The sequence below is a fragment of the Geotrypetes seraphini genome, chromosome 2 (genome assembly GCF_902459505.1).
Source record: "Geotrypetes seraphini chromosome 2, aGeoSer1.1, whole genome shotgun sequence".
In the NCBI taxonomy this organism is placed as follows: domain Eukaryota; kingdom Metazoa; phylum Chordata; class Amphibia; order Gymnophiona; family Dermophiidae; genus Geotrypetes; species Geotrypetes seraphini.
This window is the reverse complement of record NC_047085.1, coordinates 161810562-161832291: the sequence shown is the minus strand read 5'-3', so window position 1 is coordinate 161832291 and position 21730 is coordinate 161810562. Positions and strand designations below refer to the sequence as shown.

The 21730-nt window shown below is 41.7% G+C and overlaps 1 protein-coding gene and 1 long non-coding RNA gene across 4 annotated transcripts in view; one reads left to right on the top strand and one right to left on the bottom strand.

The window, feature by feature from the left end:
• CDH7 (cadherin 7) overlaps nt 1-21730 on the bottom strand; it is a 390069-nt gene that overhangs the window by 321049 nt on the left and 47290 nt on the right. The gene's annotated exons all lie outside the window — the stretch shown is intronic.
• Nucleotides 1-21730, top strand: part of LOC117355515 — a 161852-nt gene that overhangs the window by 110826 nt on the left and 29296 nt on the right. For both annotated transcript variants that reach the window (XR_004538392.1, XR_004538391.1), the window contains one exon: nt 17682-17779. This is a non-coding gene — a long non-coding RNA (uncharacterized LOC117355515). The remainder of the gene's footprint in view (nt 1-17681; nt 17780-21730) is intronic.

Below are 21730 nucleotides of genomic sequence, written 5' to 3'. Positions count from 1 at the left end.
ATAGTGGCCCAATGTCCTGGATTGGAAAGGTAGCTCTGCTTGTGAGGTTGATTGAAAACAGCTTTTTTTATGGCTATAACTAATCTGTAGTACTGAGATACCAAGGTTAGTTATATGCACAAGAAATTAAGGCCAACTTTTACTGCATTATAATAACTACCTTCCTTAGTATCAAGCCTGTATATTAACTATTAGCTCAGCTATATACTAATGGCTTGTGGTAATTCTCATGTTAACTACTTGACACACTTTAGTAAAAGCTCCCCTATGTTTTTAAGCAACTGCACTAACATATCTCAGTTTTGAAACAGATTAAGGGTTGCCAATGGCTAATTTACAGAAAAGCATTAACTTATCCAAGAAATATTGTAAAAATCAGATGTACAGAAAGCTCTACATAACTTCAACTCAGTCCTTAAATATGGTCTAATGTGGCTTTGTGCTGGCTGATTCAGATTCATACAACAGTTCTGATGTGCTCAATCCAGACAAGTGGAAGAGCCATTATGCATTGACTCACTGCATATTCCATTCTATTGTATTGCTGATTACTGTTGTGTTACAACTTCACCTCCTTCTATTCTCTTAAGATGCTTTTGATAAAATTATTGGTCACCCCTCCACAGTTGTACAGTTTCCTGGGTATATATCACAGTGCTGCCATGACTAGGTGTGATTTGCAGTATATCAAATGCCATCAAATAACATGAATATTTGAAAAAAAAAATCTATTATTTTTCTGTCATATGGCTCAGTGTATTACAGAATTGGAAAGATTTTATTAACAGACAATGCGATCTTTTGAATGTGTTAGTTTATAATGCTGGCATGAATTAATAAACTACTTATTCCCTGCCAACAATTTTTTTTCTTATTTTGTCCTCCTTTCAATTATCAAAATTTGATGATGCAGGGTTATCCGTAGAGAATTTTATATATATATATATATATATATATATATATATATTATGAAAAACAGCATAGACATAACATGTTTATTTTTTCCTTTGCTTTACAGATCTGTATTATTGCAGAGGTCTTTGCATCTGTGAAAAGATCAGGAACCCAATTATTTTGCATTGTAATTATGCTAATTATGTTAGTCTTAGGAGGTACAAGAAATTCTGAACAAAATAAGTTACATTCTCAGGATTTCATTTCATGCTTTAAGATTTTTATTTTAATGCAGGAAATGAAATCCTGAGAATGTAACTTATTTTGTTCAGAATTTCTTGTACCTCTTAAGACTAACATAATTAGCATAATTACAATGCAAAATAATTAGGTTCCTGATCTTTTCACAGATGTAAAGACCTCTGCAATAATACAGATCTGTACGGCAAAGGAAAAAAAATAAACATTTTTTTTTAGCAGAATCTTCCATTGCATATACGCAAAGGGGCTCATAATCGAAAGAGAAATATGTCCAAAAACTGGCCAAGTCGGCACTTGGACGAACATTTCCCAAATACGTCCAAGTGCCGATAATAAAAACGGGTTTTGGACGTATTTCTAAACGACCTAGGCCTTCATAGTGCCGCTGAACGACCAAAACTAAATGGGGTGTTTCGAGAGGAGTGTCGAGGGCGGGAGTTGGGCAGGACGTGGGCCGGCTTAGACTTAGTCGTACAGCATGTAAAACCGAAAGTTATACAGCCCAGGATCGACAGAACTTGGACATTGTGACTTAGACCATGTAAAACATGGTCTAAGTCCCCAAAACCCACCTAAAGTCACCAGATAGCACTGCAAACACATGAAACAGACCCCCACACACTACCCCAGTGATCACCAATCCCCCCACTCCCATAAAATTATTAATCACACCTTTAAAATTCAGCCTCCAGAACATCATCACCTGGCCGCCTGGCAAAGGAAAACCTAGTTGTCCAGCACAGAGGCAGCTTAAGTCATCTTAGGGATGGGTTAGGGACTCATAGAGAGGAGGACCCATGCCCATAAGCCCCTGTAATCACTGCATTGATACTTAAACATGTGCACTCCCCTATACACCCCCAAAACCCTTTTGTACTGGCATATAAGTGGCTCCTTCAGCCATAAGGACTATTGGGGTGGTAGATAAGTGGGTTTAGGGAAGAGGTGTCCAACCCGCGGCCCACGTGCTGCATGCGGCCCCCAAGAAGTATTTTGTGCAGCCCCGCTCACACTTGAGGGTGATGCGGTGTTTTCTGTCTTTGCTGGCGCCCTCCTCCATCTTCCTGCAGCGTTCGCTGAAAGCCACAGGCAACGGATCCTATGTGCCTCTTGCAGCTGACCCAGAAGTGTTCCCTCTGACATCACAACGTCAGAGGGAACACTTCCAGATCAGCCGCAGCACTGAGGCACCCGGCAAGACGGTAAATACCCTCGAGTGTGAGCGGGGCTGAATGTGTCTTGCAGAGAGAAGCCCATCCAGTGGTTTCTAGTCCCGAAGGGTATCGCGGAGTTCATTCATTCTCCCCACCACCTTCTCTCCCTTCCCTCCTTCTGTACAGCTCATAGATTTGAGGAAACTTCAGAGACTAACCCCTCTCTTCGCCAGTCTCATAACGATCCAAGCTTTTCCCCTATGCTAAAATAATCTTTAAAATCAACGGGCTTAGGAACTTGGAGTTACAGACACCAGCAGCAGTAGCCCTTCAGGAGAAGGCAGAGAGGGCTGGGGGCAGCAGTGAAGGAGACAGAATGAAGGGAAAGATAGAGGGGAGCATGAGCCATAAGATCGAAGAATGGAGGGAGTGAAGGAAAGAGATGCAGAGGTGAGGGAGATAATAGAAAGGGAGAATTGGGTGTCTGAGAGAGGGAAAAGATGGTGCAATTGGGGAGAGAGAAGGGGGAGAACATACTGGGCCGAGGAAGCCTCCAGGACTTTTTTTTTAAGTACAGAGGGGGAGGGTATTAAAAGAAGTGCTAGATTGGATGTGGGGAGAGATCTTATAGGGCCAGAAACAGATGACAGAGAGATGATGTCCAGAAACAGGGCAGAGAGATGATGGGCAATAGTCTGAAGGGAGAAAAGTTGGACCTGGGGTGGTGTGGAGGAAGAGGGAAATAGATACTTGAAGGGAGAACTGTTGGGAAGAGAAAGGGAGAAATGGTGGACCTGGGGAAGGCAGGCAGGTAGGGGGAGAGATGGGATGGGGGCAGTTGGAAAGAAAAAGGGAGAGAAGTTGGATTTGGGGATGGAAGGGAAGGAGGGAGGGAGAAATGTTAGGCCATTGTTCAGCATCAAGGGGGGAGGGAAGAAGAAAAACAGAAAAGAGAGGGAGCAAAATGTTGGACCATGGGAATTGAGGAGCAGAGATGGACCCATAGGAGGGCAGGAGGGAAGAGAGCTGGGATAAGGAGATGCTAGGAGATGGAAAGAAAAGAACAGGGAATTATAGCCTTGACCAGAGGAGAGATGGAGGGGGATTCTTAAAGTGGTGAGCCAGATGGATGAGGTCAAAAGGGAGATGACAAGATGAGTGACAGAGCAGTGAGTACAGTGATAGAAATGTGGTATTGGGGAGTAGACAGCAGGAAATAGGAGGCTGGGAAAGGAGTGAGATGGGAAATGGGAGAGTTAGGAACTGAGAGAAGATAGAGAATTAAGAGGTAGCTGAACATTTAAAAAGAAGAAGGGTGAAAAAGAAGGCAAGATTTGAGTGGACAGAGGCAAAAAAGAAAAGAAAAAGTTAAGAAAGCTGAAAAGGAAAAATCAATACATTGGAGACAGGCATAAGAAGGAAATGGAATGAGAGAAGAGGAGAAAAAAATGGACAGCAGACACTGGAAAGAGAATTAGTTGAAGACAGACAAAAAGCAGAAAGAGAAACTGGGACTAAGATGATGGAAAAACAAAACATCCAGACAACAAGCTAGAAAAAAATTGTTTTATTTTGAATTTATCAACTGGAATATATTAGCTTTGGGATATGTGTATCACAATTATTTTTGTATTCGGTGGCATAGTCATATACAGCTGATTTGGGGGAAGGACTGGAGCCCATAATTAGTGGATGGGCACCAAAGTTTCTCCCTGCCTTAGTGCTATTTATAAATACTTGAGCTAGTGGGGATTCCCAAGCCTTGCCAACTAGATACATCTTCCTCCAGTCTTGCAACCCAAAATCTCCAAGCTTTGCAGCCAATGGCAATATCGTCAAGCTGCCACTGCTTTCATGCATGCATGAAGGCCAAGGGGGAGGGCAGGGAGGAGGGAAGGCAGCAGCTTTGCAATATTGCTGCCAGCTGCAGAACTGGGAAGTTGGAGGGGGAGGAGGTGGCTGTCAGTTAGTGAGGCTTGGGGGATCCCTACTAACTACAACAGGGGAAATATTCATTTTGAGGGAGCCTAAGCTCAAAGTGGGAGGCCCAAAAAAGCAGTAATATTTACCCTGATTAAACGATCCTCCACGTGCACTGCTGACAGTTGATTCAGCATCCCTGCTCTGATGAGGCTTACCTCTGAAGAGGCTCACCGTAGCTGTAATAGAAGTGAATGGGAAAACCAGGAGCGCACATCCCTGCTCATCAGAGTGGGGATGCGGAAGCCTGTGGCTGCTCCCACTGTCAGCGGTACACATGGAAGATTACTCAGTCAGGGTAAGCATTACTGCTTTTTTGGGTTCCTCTCCACAGTGTCCCTTTAATGAAGGTTTATTATTAGATACGTACATCTTCTATATTAGTGATCGCAAATTTGGGACCTGCTCAACCTTTTTTTTTTGCTCATCGGCTAGTGTTAGTGTTTGTGCAGCCGCAGAAAAAAATTTTTCAGCCAATGCGGCCCAGGGAAGCCAAAAGCTTGGACACCCCTGGTCTAGGGGATTTCTGGAGGTGGTTTGGGGAGCTCACCGTCACCTATGAGGGAGCTGTAGTGAGGAGAAGACATGGCACCCTTTTTGTGAAGTTCACAGCAGTGCCCTATAAGGTACCCCACTATTTAGGTGCCATGTCTGGGTGTGCAGTCCATCACTTTGCAGACCCCTCCCACATCCAACAGGGCTTGTTCTACGCGTTTTTGACTTGGACGAAAAGTTGGATGAAAATGTGGTATAAAGATGGACGATTTAGCGGCTTGGACGATCAGATCAGCAGGACGTATAGTTAGATGATTTTCAAAACGAAAAAAAGTTGGACGTATTTTTCGAAAATGCGTCTTAAGCTGTTTTTTTTTACTTTGGACGACTTGTGAGTTGGATGTAAACCGACTTAGACGTCCCTTTCGATTATGCCCCTCCACATCTCTGGACAGTATTAACTAGTTAAAAATGGAACATACGGTAAGGGGCCCGTTTACTAAGCTGTGGTAAGCACTAAGACGTGCTTACTGCAGGTTAAAAACCACCACCATGGAGAGCTCAGGCATCATGTGACAGTTTTGGCATCTGCACACGCTTCCTATGTGCTAAAATAATTACTTTTTCTTTTTTAGCAATGGGGACATGTTTGGGGGCTGAGAATTGATGTGCCCAGTGCTTATTAGTTAGCACAGCTGCATTGCCACATTCTGACTGATTAGTGCGTGATTAGTGCATCAGCCCTTATCATCTAGTTTTCAAGTTTTTATTAAAAATTTGATATATCGCCTATACAAAGTTTCAAGGCAGTTCGGTGTACATATGACCTACACATAAAGGGTCACAAATAGGACATATAGACTTACAGATACAATAGGAAAGAAAAAGGGGAAGAACTACAATATCAAAATAGGAAAGAGGACATAAAAGGTAAGAACAGAGGGAAGGTGATGTTAAAAACCTATCAAAAAAGCAAGTTGTAAAACGTCCTGACAATTTGCAGGAGCCAGTAAGGAAGCTGCTCAGGGCCGAGAAGCAGCACCAAATCGTGCTGCTGCTTGTGTCGCTGAGATGAACAAAGTGGATCCACGCAGCAGGGCAGGAGTTCAGAAAGCTTGCTCCTGCCCACTGCACCTCCACCAGGGATCGGCAGAGATAAGCAGATAGGGCAGGGAGGAAGAAGGGGGGAAGAGCCTTGCAGCGGTGGCGGCCTTAAAATGTTCTGGGAGGGGGCATTGATCCAAATATAAACTGGGACCCCCAATTTTGGACCAATTTTTTGGCCCAAAAATCCCAGTTTATATTTGAGTATATACGGTACATTAGTGCTAAAGAAAACCCATGAAGGTATACAAATCTTAGGGGGAAAACATTGGTTTCTCCATCAAAATTCATGCTACTAAAGAAGAGGCTTAGATTACTGACTTCTTGGAATCCAGGAAAATATTAAGCTGGGAAGATTCAAAGGGAAATATATTTCATCCAGTCAGGGGTAATGAAAAACATAGGGCTCCTTTTACAAAGCCGCGCTAACCGTTTTAATGCATGCACCGGATTAGCATGCGCTATAGCGTACGCTAGCCGGAAATCTACTGCCTGCTGAAAAGGAAGCGGTAGTGGCTAGCGCATGTGGCAATTTAGTGCGTGCTATTCCGTGCGTTAAGGCCCTAGCCCTAGGTGTCTTTTATAGAATCAGTGCATGAATCAGTGTGTGCTGTTATACCAGGATGATAATGGTTACCACAGCTGTGCACTAACAGTCACAGTATGCTAATTCACATGCTAACAGCTTAGTACATGTTAGTAAAAGGGCCCCTAGGCATTTCTGCTCCAGCAATAGGAACATTTACAGCTCTGCAAACGTCTTTCCAGATGAAGAATTATGGATTGCTTCCATCATGTAAACATGCCAATTGTGCATTCTGAGGACCCTCTGTCTATACTTAAGCAATTCAAAACAATACAGTTCCATGGCAGGCCTTCCAGAATGCACTATTCGGAGAAACAGATGATCTCACAGTGTTATTTCAAGCGACACATATTTCATTTTGTGTATCTCGATCACACTTTTCTGTACTGTCTCTTTCCATATGCTGAATATAAGCCTCTCTCCATTCTCCACAATCCAGTAATAAGGTCAGGGCACCTTTCTGTTCTCCTCATTTACTGCTAATTGCTTGCAATCAATAATGCTGGGATATGTATAACTTCTTACATACTGTATTTTGTGATAAGACATATCACAAAACTATTGACTGCAAGGAGCTGATAGTGGATAAGAGTAGTTTAAAGCAAAAGCATTTGGAGGAAGGGGGAAGTTGCAAGGATCCCAGGCAGCAGGAGGGCCTGTAGTGTTGCTGTCAGTGCTATATACAGGCTCATATTCAAACCCTGCCCATCTAACAGGTGGATGGGGCACAGCAGCATTTGATCACAGGCCTGTGCTGGAAGGCCCTACACTACACCAATATTTCTTAAGGTAGGATGAAATGACAGCAGCAGAAAGAAGGGGAGATGCTTGATGCATGAGAATATAGAGGAAGGGAGGGATAAGATACTAGAAAAAGAGGGGATGGTAGTAAGGTGAGATGAGATTCTGGACTCTGGAACTGGGATACAGTGAAATGAGATTCTGAAAGATGTAGGGAAATGAGATATTAGATACATAGAAACACAGACACATAATGGCAGATAAAGGTCAAATGGCCCATCCAGTCTGCCCATCCGCAGCATCCGCTATCTCCTCCTCTCCCAAAGAGATGCCATGTGCCTGCCCCACGCTTTCTTGAATTCAGACACAGTCTTTGTCTCCACATAACATAATAAGCTATTTCTATACCTCATAGCCGGTAAGTTCAATGCGGTTAACAAATATTAAAAGAAATAATACAAGCTAGAAAGATTTGATTAATTAATAAACAAATGTGTCTTCAATTGCTTTTGAAAATGATCGTGAGACATAGAGCTTTGTAATAAGGTTTCAGTTCCCTGTCCCAAAGAGCTGCCTGATAAGAAAACAGACGTTGATGGTATTTTTTATAATGACAGCCGGGAGTCTATTCCACGTATAAACCACCCTTTCTGTAAAAAGTGTTTCCTTAGATTACTCCTGAGCCTATCATCTCTTAACTTCATCCTATGCCCTCTCGTTCCAGAGCTTCCTTTCAAATGAAAGAGACTCGCCTCATGTGCATTTATACCACATAGGTATTTAAATGTCTCTATCATATCTCCCCTCTCCTGCCTTCCCCCCCCCCCCCCCAAGTATACATATTGAGATATTTAAGTCTGTTTCCATACTGAAGACCTCTGACCATTTTAGTAGCCTTCCTCTGGATCAGCGGTCTCAAACACGCAGCCCGCGGGCCGCATGTGGCTCTCCAGGTTTTATTTGCAGCCCGCGGTCTGGAGGCGATCATTCTCTTCCTTTTGGAGCAGCAGCCGGCTCGTTCGTTCAAAGCCGTGGGTTGGCGGCTCCTTGCGCTATCCACTCCTGCATTGGAAGCCTCTCCGATGTCACAACATCAGAGAGGTTTCAGACGCAGGCACGGATCTCGCAAGGAGCCGCCACCCGCGGCTTTGAACAAACCAGCCGGCCAGACACGCTGCTGCTCCAGTGGCATACCAAGGGGGGGGGGGGCGCGGTCCACTGTTCTCCCTAGAGTGCGGCTCATCTAGAGTAGCGGTGCCGAACCTGCTTCCCTTCCCTTCTCACTGCTGCCATCGGGGATCAGGCCGGCACCGTGTTCTTTGATCTCCCTGCTTCTCTTCCCTGCGGGGCCGACCAACTCTCGCGGCCCAACGTCATTTCTGACGTCGAGAGGATGTTCTGGCTAGCCAATCGCTGCCTGGCTGCCCGGAACGTCCTTTCCGACGTTAGAATTGACGTCGGGCGGCGAGAGTTGGTCGGCCCCATGCAGAAGAGAAGCAGGAAGATCTCTGCCTGTTCCCGATAGCGGCAGCAGCCTATTCTGCGGCGGCGGTGGCATGGGGGAGGGCAGGAAGGAAGGAAGAAAGAAAGAAAGAAGAAAGGTGGGGTGGGGACAGGGAGCCAGAAAAAAAAGCAAAAAATGGGGCACGGAGGAAGGAAGGAAGAAAGAAAGAAAGAAGGAGGGGGACAGGGAACCAGAAACACAGCAAAAAATGGGGCACGGAATCAGAGAAAGACAGACATAGAGAAAGAAAGAAAAAGTTGGGGGATGGAATGAGGTCTGAAGGAAAGGAAGCATACAGGAGGCTGAAAGAAGGGAAGAAGTATTGGATGCACAGTCAGAAGAATAAAGTGCAACCAGAGACTGATGAAATTACCAAACAAAGGTAGGAAAATGATTTTATTTTCAATTTAGTGATTGAAATGTGCCAGTTTTGAGAAAGAAAAGATATTGAACTTTAAATGCGGATGCTGCAGAAAAAAATAGAGTACTTGGAGGGCCGCAGAAAAAATAGTTAATGTCTTATTAAAGAAATGACAATTTTGCATGAGGTAAAACTCTTTATAGTTTATATATCTTTCCTTTTAACAGTTAAAAGGAAAGATATATAAACTATAAAGAGTTTTACCTCATGCAAAATTGTTATTTCTTTAATAAGACATTAACTATTTTTTCTGCGGCCCTCCAAGTACCTACAAATCCAAAATGTGGCCCCGCAAAGGGTTTGAGTTTGAGACCACTGCTCTGGATTGACTCCATTCTGTTTATATCTTTTTGAAGATGTGGTCTCTAGAATTGTACACAATAGTCTAAATGAGGTTTCACCAGAGTTTTATATAAAGGCATCGATACCTCCTGTTTCCTACCGGTCATTCCTCTCCCTAGCATCCTTCAAGCTTTCTCTGCCGCCTTTTCTCCTTGTTGTTTGACAACCTTAAGATCATCACATACTTTCACACCCAAGCCCCGATCCTCTTTCATGCACAAAAGTTCTTCACCCCCTAAACTGTACCATACCCTCGGGTTTTTGCAGCCCAATAGCATTTAAATCTTAGCTGTCAAATTTAATTTATGTATTTATTTCATTTTTCTATCCTGTCCTCCCTAAAGAGCTCAGAACGGGTTACAGACTAACATATATAATATACAGTTAACGGTTTACAATTTGCCATAGTTATAGTACAAGTTTTTATCCTAATTCGACACATATTAGGGATCTAATACCAATATACATAATATACAATTTACAAGTTAAATTTGTTATAGTTACTTCCAGACCATTCTTCAAGCTTTGCTAGGTTCTTCCTCATGTTATTCACACCATCAGGTGTGTCTACTCTATTGCAGATTTTGGTATCAACCACAAAGAGGCAAATCTTACCTGATAGCCCTTTAGCAATATTGCTCACAAAATGTTAAAAAGAATAGGCCCAAAAACTGAACCTTGAGGTACACCACTGATAACATCCTTTTCTTCAGACATCTGGGGTTTAGAGAGGGGAAGGGGAGATGCTGTCCACCTATAGTATAGTATAGTATTAGGCAGATGAATGGGAGATGACAGATTTATAAAGTAGCACATCAAATGGAAAACTATGTGGACTATGGAGGAAGAAGGGCCCTGATCTGTCCTGGGATGTGCAAATTGCTGACGGTTCACCTAGGGCAGGGGTAGACAATTCTGGTCCTCGAGAGAAGGAGCCATAGCAGGTTTTCAGGATATCCACAATAAATATGCATGAGACAGATTTGCATCTCAAGGAGGCAGTGCATGCAAATACATCTCATACAGATTCATTATGGATATTCTGAATACCTGACCTGGCTCCGGCTCTCGAGGACCAGAATTGCCTACCCCTGACCTAGGGCATTAGATATTCAAGTTTCCAAGTTTATTTCAAACTTACTATCCTGCACCATGGATCATAGACCTTCTGGGTAGCTTACAGTCTAAAGCACTGTTCTTCAACCGCTGGTCCGTGAACCGGTGTTGGTCTGCAGAAAATTTCTGCTAGTCCGCGGAGGGCTAGCGAGATTGACCCGGTTAAATTTCCTGTCAGGCATCTCTTCTCCTTTCCCTTCCAGGGCTGGCGTTAGGATCGGCTGCGGTACTGCAGCAAAAAGAAACACTTTTCCTCTTGCCTGCATCGCTATAGGCTCTGCCAATCCTGATCCCGCCCCCCTCTGAAGTGACTTCCTGTGTTTGAGAGGCAGGATAGAGACCAGCAGAGCTTGTAGCGAATAACAATGCAGGCAAGAGGAAAGGTCCCGCAGCTTCTTTCTTCGTTCTAGCCATCTGATTTAGCGGGACCACAATTGAAGGCAGGGCTGATAGTAGTCAAGTTCGGGAGAGACATCCCTAAGCCCCTGGAATGGTGGCTCCTCTGCCACTGCGGTTCAGCGCTTGTCTGAGGCAAGTACCAGTAAGCAAGGGAGGCAGACAGTAGCATTATTGGGCTTAACTCTGAATGAAGAACAAGCCTTTCAAGTTGCTTCCAGACTTCTGGGCAAGGGAACTGTAAGTAAACTGATGCGAGTTAATAACCAGGCTGCTTCCGATTTAGTGTCAGTTATGGAGAAACCAGCCATTGTGACACTGGAGTCACTTTGCAGCCAGCAGCTAAGAGAGGGAATAAGAGATGCTGGATTCCCACGTGTTGTGGGGGGGGATTGGTGTGATAGAAGGGAGATGGTAGATCCCCTTGGGGGAGGATAATTATTGGAACTAGGTGGGAGTTAGAAGAATAGGGTCACAAAGACAGATGCTGGACCTTGCAGGGGGCAGAGAGACATGGAAAATGCTGAACAGGAGGAGGGTGGAGTATGAAGACAGAAGTAAGATGTTGGACATGGGTAGAGGGAGTAGGGAGACAGAGGGGATATGCTGGACATGGTGAAGGGGGAAATAGGGAGACAAGGAGAAGATGCTGAATAAGGAATGGAGGGAGTAGGGTGATGGAAGGTATCTGCTGAATTAAGATGGGGAAAAGAGGGGAGGTACTGGAATACGTTCAATATAAAATCATAACTGAGGCATGCAGATGGGATCAGATGGTTTGTGGGGACTGAGCTTGCAGAGACAGGAAGGAAATGTGTTTTTCTTATTTCAGTCTTAGTAGTTTGCCATTCCACAAAATAATTATTTTTATTTCTGCTGGTCCACGGGTGTAAAAAGGTTGAAAAACACTGGTCTAAAGCACAAGTACCAAGAAAGTATAAGTAACAAAATTAGTTACATGTAACCAGAGAATTATATCAAAGGCATATGCTAGATGTAATTTTCTTAGATTTCAGCAAAGCCTTTGACACGGTTCCTCAAACTTGAAGTTAGAACCCCAAATGATGAACTAGATTAGAAACTGTTTGAGGGACAGATGCTAGAGGGTGGTGATTAATGGAATTCACTTGGAAGAAGGAAAGGTGAGTAGTGGAGACCCTCAAGGATTGATGCTGGGGCTGATTCCGTTCAATATGTTTGTGAGCAACATCGTCAAAGGGTTAGAAGGAAAGGTTTGCCTTTTTGCGGATGATACCAAGATATGTAACAGAGTAGACACCTAAGAAGGAGTGGAAAACATGAAAAAGGATCTGCAAAAGTTAGAGGAATAGTTTAATGTCTGGCAACTAAAATTCAATGCAAAGAAGTGCAAAGTATTAGAAATCAGAAAGAGCCGTATGTTCTAGGAAGTGAGAGACTGATATGCACGGATGGGGAGAAGGACCTTGGGATGATAGTGTCAGAAGATCTAAAGGCAAAGAAACAGTGTGACAAGGAGGTGGCTGTTGCCAGAAGGATGCTAGCCTGTATAGAGAGAGGTGTAACCAGTAGAACAAAAAAGGTGTTGATGCCAGCCAAAATGGCGACGCTAACCTGGCAGCAGTAAGAACGCTCTCCGCACTGTATTATATACTGATTACACGGAATGCCACACACTAAACGAAAAGGTAATGTGAGGGCGCCTACCTCCTCAACTCCCTCGACTGCCTTCGTCCAATGCACTTTGGAGCAATGTCTGCCAGGAGTTTGCTTTTCTACAGGCGAGTTAAGCCCCGCTGCGTTCCTGAGGGAAGAAGATTCGGTTGCGCTGGGGCAGTAGATCTCTCTCTCTCGCCTCCCTGTCCAGCTGATGCGGCTGCCCAGGAAGTGAAGGGAAGGGAAGTCGAAGTTGCACCTGACCTGTCCATAGAGGAAGGATCCTCGGCAGATGATATTCTGCCGATGCGGAACAGCTTATGGGGTTATTCCCCCTGACGGAGGACACCCTATCAACTATCCTTAAGATGCTCCAGAAGTTAGACGTAGCCACAACAAAAATGGCAGAGGAAATAAAGGCTCTTGGAGTAAAGTTAGACACTATTACAAAAAATTTTGAACAAACAAATTTGGAAACTAAGAATTCTATTGAAAAACTTCACACTGAGGTACAATCATTGCAAGAATATAAAGGTCTTGCAATAAAGGATAGTACATTGTTACAACATAAAATAGAAAATATTGAAAATTTCAACAAATGGCTTTAATGTCAGAATTTTGAACTTCCCGAGGACCCCTGGGATCTCTCCATATTATCTCTTCAGAAAATACTTGGTAGAGATATTGAAATATTTCCTTAGTTTATACCTCCTTTGAATAAAATTTACTATCTACCTACTGTGATAAAAAAATTCCCAGGAGATACAAGAAGGGAAGGAAGAGAAAAATATTCAACCTCAGCTTGATTTGAATGAGATATCTGCGATACTAGAAGAATTTATTACTGAGTCTACTTTAAGGACAACACTATTAATATCATTTGTTTTCCAACAAGATCTGGACTCATTTATGAAACTATACTTCAAATTTTCAAAAAGTCTGTTTTTTGGTAAAAGAATATGGATATTTAGATGTGACTAAAATTACTCAGGAGAGGATCCAAGATGGCCACGGTCGTGGTTCACTGAGCAACCGCCCGCAAAACCTTACCTTCGGAAAACTTTTTTTCTGGCGTTTTACGCTGTAGAACTTTGACCATGCCAAAGAGGAGGGGAAAGGGAGCCTCTTCGGCCTCGTGGCGTCCCGGAATAGCCTCCTCTGGCAACATTGAGGAGTTGCTAAGACGGATGCAGGGCGCCATTGGAGCGTCGGTGTCGCCCCCGGCTGAGACACTTCCTGGCAACGGACTGGAGGCGTCTCTTCAGGCTCATGAGATCTCGTTGAGCCCCGACATGAGAATCCCTCCTCCCAACCCTCGAGCCGCCAGTTCCCCGGGAGTGGGGAGGCAGCCGGAAGTCGGCATGAGCTCCCTCCCAGAGGCTGCAGGGAACGGCGAGATGAACATCGACTCAGGCTCACACGGACTGCAGCAGAGCCTGAGTGCACATGAGGATATTACAACGCTGGGGTTAACCCCGATACAGGAGGAACGGAGAGGAGAGGATCCTTTAGCTGGTGAGCCTAATCTATCACTATTAAATTTGCAGACTTTTAATATTGTAAAGCCCCAAGAAGTTACACTGGAGGCTTTGTGGGATTTGATTGCCAATTTGACTAGAACAGTAAATACTAATCATCTTCAAATAGAGGGGAAAATAAAAACTCAAGAGAAAGAAGTTCTTCAGATAAAACAAGACTTGGGAAAATCAAAATTAGATATCCAGAGTATTAAAGATCAACTTAAATCTTCCAAGTTGCTTCAGGATACTTTAATTAAGGATAATATAAATCTAAGAAGGATGATAGAAACATTTGAAAATTTCTCTAGGAATAATAATTTAAGATTGATTAATTTTCCACGAATTTCAACAGTGACTCCAAGAGAAATGTTAAAACGGTATTTGCTGGAGATATTGGAAGTATCGGAAGATTCATTACCTCCTTTCACCCAGGTCTATTATTTACCTAATAAAAATCAGGATCTTCAAGAAAAAACTCAGGAACCAATTGATGTATCTGCTTTACTTGAACTATCTGATAAAGAAGTTGCAATACCTGCTACATTGATTGTGATCTTGGCTATTACATTGGATAAGAATTGGCTTTTGAGACTATTCTTCAAAAATAAAGAGAAAAAGTTTCTTGATTTAAAGATACAGATGTTCCCAGATTTGGCAAGAGATACACAAAGACGTAGAAAGGAGTTTCTATTATTAAAACCTGGAGTTTTGGCTCTTGGGGGAACTTTCTATCTTCGCCATCCCTGCAAGTGTATAGTTCAATATAATTCTCAGAAATATGTTTTCTTTGAGCCAAACCAGTTGACGGCCCTTCTCTCCTTGTCCCGCCTAGAGAAGGGGAAAGAATGAGGGCTTCAAGATACTAGACGCCTGAACATCAGTTAACCATGTACCAGTTATCTTTAATGAATAGTTCTTTGTTAATTCCGTTTATTTTATATCATGGATCATAATGGTGGACTTGAGAGATTATACAAAAATTTGGTTTCTATGTAAATTTATGAGGTTTCTCTTTGTTTTTTTGTTGTAATCACTTTCTGTACAAGATTTATCTTGATTTGTTAATTTGAAATTCATAAATAAATAATAAAAAAAATAAAAAAAATTACTCAGGAGAGAAGGAAACAATTTTTGTCTTTAAGGCAAGAGGTTATATCTTTAGGAGCAACTTTCCTTCTAGTTTACCCTTGCAAGTGTATAGTGAAATATGCTTAAAATAAATAAGTATTTTTTCTGCCAGATCAACTAAAATCTTTTCTGGATCTGAAAAAGATAGTTTGATGGAGTCGACACCAGTGAAAGGAATATTTAGCAAACTTGCGTTAAGGCCTTTCCTTTTCATGTTTTCTTTATGTTAAAGAAAGTTACTTCTCTTTATTCTGGTTTTAACTCCCCCTCCATAACTGGTATCTAAGGAAGCGTTTATACTTTCTTCAAATATTAAAATCTTTGATTTAATGTTATATTTTAACTTTATTCAGCTGTATTGCTTTAACAAGAAGTTTGTTTCTTGTAATGTTTTTGAAAAATGATAAATAAATTAAAAAAAATTTAAAAAAATAAGGTGTTGATGCCCCTGTACAGGTTGTTCATGGGGCCCCACTTGAAGCACTGTGTTCAATTTTGGAGACCATATCTGGCAAACAACATAAGAAGACTTGAAGTAGTCCAGAGAAAGGTTTTTAATAGAATTAGAATGGTTTTTATCATGCTTTGCCCGTCTACTCTGGAGTTTTTTGAGGATTCATGACCCACCTATTCCAAAATCAGGCAAAATAAATTAATTAATCGGTGGTTCCTAAAGTTGTCATGGGGAATCCCCCAGCAAGTCAGGTTTTCAGAATATTCATGCGAGACATTTGCATGCATATCCTCTTGTATACAAGGGGATACTGAAAAGTTCTCAGCCCAACCAATCAGCTGTCTATATTCTGCATGTTATTTTGCCACTGTAACTGAAAAGTGTTATTTTGTTAACTGCCAATTTGCAGAAAATAAATTCTATATTTTTGACGTTGTTTCACTTTAAATGTACCTGCCTAATTTTCAAGATCCTACATGGCATTCTTCCTCCCCTAATCCCACTATCCTGGAATTCTTCGAGACCTGACGCTACCAGATCCGCCCACAAACTCAAACTATCTTTCCCCTCGTTAAAAGGCATCATATATGCAGGTAAATTAGGGAAATCCCTTTTCTTCAAATTCACTGAGTTTTAGAATAACCTCCCTGCCCCGCTGCGGAACCTAGGCACATTCCAATTATTCCGAAAGCATCTGAAAACCTGGCTTTTCTCCAAAACGTAAAGCTATCTATTTAAAATGTAAAGCTAGCTATCCTCTTCATAACCTCTAATTTCTTATTATGTCCTTCCCTCATTTATTGAATTACCTGTAAACCGTGCCGAGCTCTGTCTTTATGGAGATGATGTGGTACACAAACTTAAGGTTTAGTTTAGTTTAGTTTAGTTTAGTTTAGAAAGGTGACATAAATGGTAGGAGGTTTGCACCAAAAGAAGTATGAGGAAAGACTGGAAGCCCCAAATATGTATACCCTAGCAGAAAGGAGGGACGGGGAGATATGATTCAGATGTTCAAGTACTTGAAAGGTATTAACGTAGAACAAAATCTTTTCCAGGGAAAGGAAAATGGTAAAACCAGAGGGCTTAATTTGAGGTTTAGGGGTGGTAGACTCAAGAGTAATGTTTTTTATGGACAGGGTGATTGTTACATGGAATGTGCTCCTTAAGGGAGGTGGTGGAAAGGAAAACAGTGAAAGAGTTCAAACAAGCATGCGATGAACAGAGATATCTCTAATCAGAAAATCATGGGTATATATTGAAGGAACTAAGGCTAGTACTGAGCAAACTTGCACAGTCTGTATCCCAAATATGGCCATTCAGTTGAGGACAGGCTGAGAAGGGCTTCAATGGATGGGATGGTTTAGATGGGCTGGAGTGTTTTGATGGAGAGTCCAGTAGATAGAACTTAAGCATACTACCAGGCAGAGCTCTGGGTTTCTGGTCCAGAAATATCTAAGAAAAAGGACCATTTCAATTAAATTATTAATTTATAGTGTGTATGGTTGGGCAGATTGAATGGACCATTAGGGTTTATATCTGCCATCATTTTATTTTGTTACTATGTAATAAAATTACAATAAAAATAAAATTACAATTCAGTTTTAAAATGTTTTTTTTTTTTAATTCAAAACAAAATCAAAATCAAAAACATCTTGTGTCTTTTACTGGATTTTCTTGGCAATGAAACATTTCTATTTACAGTATTTCCATATGCATCAGTAAAAAGAAATGTTTTAAAAATTTGTTTTTAAACTTATCCAACATTTCTATTAATCGGTTTGGCCCTGGTTCTATGTACCTTCCTAAAATGAAATAGTATTATTTCAGCATTAAAAAAAACTATTGAAACATTTATTAATTAGTTTTAATGTGTACTGTATATGTTATTTGCTGATGTTTTATGGAGAAAGGTTTGTTATTTTCTCAAAATGCATCTCTATTTCTCCACAGATATTTTTTTCATCAAAGGTTCCCAAAAAGTAACAAGCTGTTCAAAACTAATGAGGAGAAGGCCAAAAGTCACTCAAAAGTGCATGGTTTGGAACAAGGTATCTTTAAAAGATATAATCAAAACAGGGAACATAGGGCATCCTGATAGTGATGTTGCAATAGAGACCTTAGTAGACCAACCCCCTCTTGTACAAAGCCTCGCTAGCGGCTGCTGGGTGGCAACAGCCCCAAAGCCCTTTAAATGTTTATGGGCTTCGGAGCCGTTACCGCGCGGCTTTGTAGAAGAGGGGCAAGTGTCCTTAAATATAGAAAAGACTGATTTTAAAAATTGCAAATAGCTAATCACGTTGTAAATAGGAATTAACAAACACTCTTTGAAATGTCTGTATGCAAATGCCAGACGTCTAAAAAACCAGATGGGAGAGTTAGAATATACTGCACTAAATGAAAAGTTAGAGATATAACAGGCATCTCTGAGACCTGGTAGAAGGAAGATACCCAATGGTAATTCCAGGGTACAAATTGTATTGCAGTGATAGGGTAGATCAAATTGTGAAGAGGTAACATTGCATGTCATGGACGGCCTTGAATTGAATAGTCTAAAAATTCTATAGGATACAAAACACACCTTGGAATCCCTATGGATGGAAATTTCATGTGTAAAAGGGAAAAGGATAGGGATAGGTATGTGCTACTGTCCACATGGCCAGAATGAATACACTGATGCAGAAATTTTATCAGAAATTAAGAAGGCTAACAAATTGGGTAACCCAATAATAATAGGTGATTTCAATTACTCCAATACTGGCTGTGTAAATGTAACATCAGTGCATGTTAGGGAGGTAGTGTTCCTTGATGAATTTTCCCTATCTGTCCCAGTGGGCTCACTATCTATCTAACGTACCTGGGGCTATGAAGGATTAAGTGATTTGCCCAGAGTCACAAGGAGCAGCGTGGGGTTTGAACCCACAACCCCAGGGTGTTGAGGCTATAGCTTCAACCACTGTGCCAAACACTCCTCCTCAACCACTGCGCCATACACTCCTCCAAGTGAATTGAATCTGTGAGTTGTTTTTTTTTTTCTCTCTCTCTCTACTTACCTGCTCATTTAGCATTCAACAAGGAGACTATGATAAAATGAAGAGAATGATAAAAAAAAAAAAAAAAAAAACTTAGAGAAGAAGCTACAAAGGTCAAAAATTTACATCAGGTACGGATGTTATTAAAAAAATACCATCCTGAAAGCCCAGACCAGATATATTTAAAGTGTTAAAAAAGGAGGAAGGGAAGCCAACCAGCCAGCATGGTTAATAAGTGAGGTGAAGGAAGCTATTAGAGTGAAAAGAAAATCCTTCAGAAAGTGGAAGAAGGATCCAACTAAAAATAATAGGAAACAGCATAAGGAATGACAAGTCAAATGCAAAGTGCTGATAAGGAAGGTAAAGAGAGACCTCAAAAAGAAGATTGCATTGGAGGCAAAAACACATAGCAAAAACTTTTTTATTTATATTAGAAACAAGAAGCTGAAAAAAAGGATCAGTTGGACAGCTAAATGACTGAGGGGTAAAAGGGGCACTCAGAGAAGACAAGGCCATAGTGGAGAGATTAAGGAGGGAGTTCATCAAAGGACAGTACTATATTAGCATGCACTAATCACGTAAGCATGTATTAATGATCAGCATTTGCTAAAGGCGCCCATAGGAATATGTTCTTTCTTTCTTTCCCACTTATATTACATTATATTTATATACCACTTATATAAATTATATTTATATACCACTTACTACCAGTGGTGTGCCTATGTACCGTGTTTCCCCGAAAATAATACCTACCCCAAAATAAGCCCTAGCGTGATTTCCAGGGTAGGTCTTAATATAAGCCCTACCCCCGAAAATAAGCCTTAGTCATAAGCAGCTGTGCTTCCCCCTACCACTCCCCTGCCGCACAGCCGAACCGCTGAACTCCCACTGACCCTCCATCCTTCCCTCCCAACTAATCCCCACCGACCGCAACCATAAATACCTTGCTGCAGAGGAGTGTCGAGCCAGCAGCACTCACAGGCTGCTTTGCGGCTTTCTCACTGGGGCCTTCTGTGTACTGGTGGCGTTAACGGATTTTTTCCTCTAATTAGCAAATTACTGTTTGCCCAGAAAAATAGAAGGTTTTGCATGAAATATCTTTGCATTGATGTGCCATGTTTATGTGGTGGCTTATTAAATGTATTATGAGCTTAATAAAGCAAAAATAAAAACCCAGAGAGCTATTTAGCAGATCACATTAAGCACATCCAAATTGTTCCTAAGTTCCGACCTTAGAACTCAGGTCTATCTGAAGCCTAAATACTGCTCAAAAGTAGACTTCCTTACAATGCCTATAAGACCTAGTTTTACAATTGCTATGGTGCTTGCTAGCTCACTCTGTAGCACACTGGTTAAACCTACAGCAGTCTACACTAATATTGCTGGTTTGAATCTCAGTCACTCTGTCTGATGAAAGAGAAATAAATAAAAGCATTAATCAGATCTAACACCTAGTATTACAATTACAATGAAAAACAGCATAAAATCGCCATTCTAATAATAAAATATTACAACATTACGGACATTGTTTGGATTTCTAAATATCACCTAAACCTGATTCTCTAAAGGATGCCTAAAAAGTTAGACATCTAAATAGTGCTGAGCGCCGCTGAGCGTGATTCTACAAAAGGCACCTAACTTTAGACGTGTTTTGCAGAATCAGGGCCAAAGTGTAAGCAGAATCTCCAGTTAAGGGCAAGGACTTTGACCTTATGTACAACTTTTTCCTGAAATTTCCCTCAAAATGTCTTATCATTTTTCCTGAAACTATTTATGTATTTTTGAGCTAATACAACCCTCCTTTATCAAAACCGTGAAAGTAGTTTTTAGCACAGGTTAGCGCTCTGAATGTTCTGTGCTGCTCCCGACGCTCATAGAAACTCTATGAGTGTCGGGAGCAGCGCAGAGCTTTCAGCATGCCAGCCTGCACTAATATCTGCTTTCACGGTTTTGTAAAAGGAGGGGACAGTTAGAAAGGCTTATATTAGCTAAAGAAGCTAAATAATAGATTTACTGATGGGAAATATCCTTAGATGGCACTATTATTTAACCAGGTAAATATGGATGTATTATATCAATATATTGTTTTCTTTTTCCTTTATATTTCTCTCTCCCTATATGTTTTCTTTTAAAAATCATGTTTATTGAGGTCAGCCAGAGTAACAAAGGGCATGCAATGAAAACTGAGGCAAACAAAAGCGGCTGTGAACATTGCAAAACAATACAATCATCACCAGCAGAGAACACAGTAATGATATAAAGACCACATTATGCACAAACAAAAACCAAAAAGAAAGTGGAGCCCACAACCCCCCACCTAGAGTTTATCAAAAAGAACAAATACAATAGCCAATGAGAGTGTGGGGCTAAGGAGCACAAGCTCCTCAGTCCATGAGAAAGGAAACAATGAGCGACAGATAGCTCCAGACCGCAGCGCTGATTGTATTTATCACATTAAATTGCAATACAAAAATATCTAAAAGATTTAATGCATGTTTTCCGGTGAACATTTTGCACTTACTTTAATGCATGGAGCAAGGACAATGGGGTAAATTCTATACGTAGTGCTGAAAAAAATAGCACAGAGTGTTATTCTATAAACAACTCTCTAAACTAAGCACCATTTCTAGAAGAGCATTTAGGGGGAAATTCTGTATACTGTAGGACACTGGTCTCAGCCGCCGCCTAAGAAGTGGCTGAGAATCCCACACCAGTATCATACAATATATACTCAAATAGAAGCTGAGATTTTGGGGCTTATATTCAGGTCAGCACCCACCCGCCCCCAACCTGGACCTGTTGCAGGCCTCCACCAGGCCTGCCTTAAGGACAGGTGGTCCAGCGATGGGCGGGGACAGGAGAGATCCCTACTGCCTCAGCTGAGAGGCTATGACAGGGGACCCTCCACTGCAAAATTACCCAGCAAGATGGATGCCCACTCCCTCCTATCAAAACCGCTGACATCCCCCC